Source organism: Gavialis gangeticus, unplaced genomic scaffold (assembly GCF_001723915.1).
Source record: "Gavialis gangeticus isolate Ggan-Ray unplaced genomic scaffold, GavGan_comp1, whole genome shotgun sequence".
Taxonomy (NCBI): Eukaryota; Metazoa; Chordata; order Crocodylia; family Gavialidae; genus Gavialis; species Gavialis gangeticus.
In genome coordinates, this window is record NW_017729028.1 from 11,577,394 (window position 1) to 11,581,708 (window position 4,315).

Sequence of the window (4,315 nt, forward strand, 5' to 3'; positions counted from 1 at the left end):
GGGGGGGGGGGCGTGGTTAGGGGGTGAGTGGGTTGGGGGGGGGGGGGGGGGGGGGGAGGCAGCATGGAGCAATTGTAGCTTCTCACCTTTTGGAGCCAAGGAGACTGCACATGCCAATTCCAGTGCAGCTGTGTCACTCCTGTTTCTGTTCCATTTTAAAATAGTTGCAATTCACAACAAATAGAAACTTTTTGCCTCAAAACACATCTTGGCATCGCACTGTTAGATATTTAACTTCAGCCATTATTCAGGGAAAGTACAATTGGCTATTTTTTTAATTGGATGCCTAATAGCTAATGGGATTCATTTAAGAAAAAAAATTAAGTGCACATAGATGGACATGAAAAGTGGGTGCTAAAAACAAATACAAATTCAGTTCATGTCTCTTGATAGCTATTTTCAATGCGTATTTCTTCTAAATAAACTACTTAATATTCTTGTCAGGAAATGACATTTTAATGCTTTGTTCCCTTAAGGGGAAGTAGCTGTCATTTAACAAGCTGTTCTGTTTTGTGTCAAATGGTTTGTTGCAGGAAGCTATTATAATACAAACTTCCAGATGCATTATTGCTATAATAGAAAAAGAAAAACTTTTTTTTTAAATTTTTTTTTAAAGGATTTGAAATACTGGCTTCCATGTTTGCCATGCTGCACATCTATGTCTATAGAGGGCAGAAAGCCCCTGGATCATTTTTTTTGATCTCAGAACCAATCTCCTTGTTAACTGACTGGCCCATTGTATAGATAGAAGGCTCTATTATTGAAGACAAGCATTGCATTTTTTTTCTTTTGAATTCTTCTCATCTTAGAAAGGCAATTGTTTGTGTTATTCTGTTTGTTTTATGCCCTGAATAAGGAGTAAAAGGGTATTAATAAGCTGAACGTTATAATAGAGATACTTCTCCCGAAATATACACAGTAATATGCACCTTTTTGTATTGTCAAGACTTATTCTATTTATTGAAGAAAATGTCACAGTAGTGATGTATTAAGCCAGTACTTCAATTACGGGTTGACTTGGGATGACATGTTACATGCTGTAGTTAACACACTTCTTTTCTGTTCAGGTATTTCTGTCCCTGAATAACTTTTTATTTAGCTTTTTTTTTTTTCCCTAGATAGCTTTATTTGATTTAGACTGGCAAATGTTTTTATTACTGCTTTTATATTGCTGTATGATATTGAAATCTCTTGGCATAAATATTTGTGTTTCCAGTACCTCAGTTGTTCTGATATTACTGCCTGTATACGTTTTGTGAAGTGGTCATGTTTTTGGTAGGTACATGTGGACTTTGTAGTATGTAAATGTTACTTGAATTTGTGCTTAATTATAGTATGTGGCATGTGCGTACAGCTACTTGGCATTTGACGTATGGATGCTATTTGCCTGTCCTGCAGGAAAGTTTATGATCCCACTTTCAAGAGGATGTTTCACAGTTCTTTATCAAGAGACAAAGCTAGCTGCAGCTGACCTGCCTTGGTTCTATTTTGGTAACTAAGAATATAAAGGAGTAATGTTTTTACACTCTGAAGATGGTGCTGTGTCAAGAAGGACTTTTTTTTTTTTTAACTTTTATTTTATGAGTACCTTGTAGGAGGAAAGATTGGTGATGTGCATGGTGGGGTTTTACTGCCTCTGGTGCTTTGTCATGTATTTGGTTTAATGTTTTTTGTCCTAATCTCTTCAATAAATAAAATTGTGCATATTTAACTAAATCCCAGTTGTAAAGGATTTTCTTTCTAATGTTCCACACTGCTGCAGCAATCTTACCTGGTTGCTATTGCTAAGTTTTTATGGCCTCCAAATGGTGATAATAGAGAGTACTCTTTAAAAGTATGAAGTCAGGTCATTGCTTCAAACAGTTTGAGCAGTGTAAGTTGGTTCTGTTGTTGTTGTTGTTGTTGTTGTTGTTGGGGGTTTTTTAAGATCTAAAATGTACAGTTCAACTTGAGTGAGTTTGGCTTGTCATTACTTTTTGATAAGCCTGTTCTCTCTTTGTCTATATTAGTCATTGTCTGACTGGTCTATATTAAGGAAAGTTATGCTATTCACTGAGGAAAATCTAGTCTGACACTTCATTGGAAAATTTAATGCACTAGCTTGATTCATGAGTCCTAAGGAAATGTATATGATTGCCAAGGTCTCAAATCTCATGCATTATCCCTCCGTTCCATTACTGGATGAATCTGAAGAAAATACAGTCTCTGTTTAAGCCAGATTCGGATCCTCTTTCTCATGTTGAATAGCATCTTGAATCCATCTGTTGAGATCAGTGGAAGCACCAGTGAAATTAAGCCCTATTTCTTTTTGAGGTAAGTCTGTCAGACTGTAGCTCAAATAACTTATGCATGAGGTGCCACAGTCCGTTCTCAGCATCTCTGCTGGTGGGACCAGTAGCATAACTAGCAGGAGCAACAGCAGCAACTGCCTCGGGTGCTAACTTCTGGGAGGGGAAGCAGTTGGCAGTAACTGATTGACTTGTGACCCAGAAGTGACTTGCTCTTGCTTTGTCCTGGATGCTTGGCTGCATCCCTACGCTACTGGGTTGGAGGACAACAGGGAAACCAGTAACCCTTCAAAATAATGATGCATTCCACCACAAGTTAGCAGAACAGACATGAATATCAGGTTAGCTAGGTCTAGGCCAGACTGGCTCATGCCTAATACTATGGGTGGTTGTATGAAAAATTCTAATTGCTGTTCATAGTGCCAACCTCAAATGTCCTGGATATGTAGAAACTCTCAGAAATTGGCTTTTAAATTATTTGCATGTCTGCAGCCAAAGTTTAAATGACTTGAAACTCTTTCAAATCAAACTCCTACAAGCAATGTGCTTTATAGGAAAAGCAGATTGTAATCAGGCACCGAAAAGAACAAAGTTTTGGGGTTTTTTGGTGGGGGAGGTAGGGAGGGTCTCTTCCTTTTTCCCTCAGCTACAACACTCTTCCACTAAAACTTATGTGAATGGCTTCTGTTCTGTTTGGGTGGAAATAGTTGGTCCTAATTTTACAGCAAACCTGCATGCTTGCTTTTTTCACTGCCAGTAATTATATGAAAAATGTGGCTGACTAATGATTGCTCATTTGCAGTGAGTTTTATATTAAACACTAATGCATTCTTGGTGTTGCTGTGAAGTAAGCCTTTGGCACTCAAAGTCTGTTTCTTTACATAATGCTAATACCAGTTCTCTGTCCTCACAGCTTGAGCCTTGAACCTTTTAGCATCCAGATTTTAACCTTAGAGACTCTAGTTCTCAGTTGCCAAATCTTCAGCCCTTGTCAGGGGGGAGGTGGAGAAGGATATTTTTAGAGATGGTTTTAGTATTCAGAAAAGTTGTACTAAGTTTAAGAAGCAGGCATCCTGGAAGCTTTCCAACAGTTGTCATAATGGAGCTCCAGCCTCATTTGGATGGCAAGTGCTATGTGGTACATTTCTGAGTAAAGGCTGGCAACCATGTTCAGTAAAGTGTTGTTTTTGTTACACGGACAAACGTTTCTCATACCAACTAGAATGAAAAGCCTGGTTCACAAACAATCATTCATAAGGATTTAACCCTATGGCAGACTTTCAGAGACAAAAAGTACTAGTATTTTGCTATTTGGCGTGGCTTGTTTTAATGAAGTGTATTACTTTCTTGTGACTTTCTCAGCTACAGTTTTCATCCCAGGGGATGCAAACGAGTCCTCCTTTGGTGCAATTACATCATATGACCCCATCACACTAAACTATGTAGGTGCACCCATTTTATTTGAATAAACGTGTGTCCATTAAAAATAGGTTCTCTTCTTTAAAAAAAGGAAAAAGAAAAAAAAGTAAAACTCGTTTCTTATGTTCCTAAGAAAATTCTCCCCCAAAACCACGCTTTCCTGGCAAGCAGCAAGGAAGAAGGGTATGAAATGTGATGCCAAGGGAAAATTATTGGGAAGGGGGGAAAAAAATAACACTCTTCACCCTGAAATGATTATGTAGAAATTTGGAAATGCATGAGTGAGCTCTGTGACTAATAGCATAATGAATACCAATGGGATTACTAATGATCGGTTCCTTACTCCTTAAGTTTTGCCTAAGGTTTCTGAGAGAGAGCTAATTTAATAACGGACCGTATACCCAACAGTTCAACTGTCTTGTATCTTTTGTATACTTTCAGCAAAAGAAAATGTTGAAGATTATCACTAATGTGAAACAAATTAAAAGGCAAGTGTAGGTGTGGTAAATTTCCTGCCATATGTTGTTCTACCTGCAGCATGAAGAGCTACTACTGTGCAGGCCTAAGAAGCTACACTTTAAAATAATATCCATCCATCCCCCCCCCCC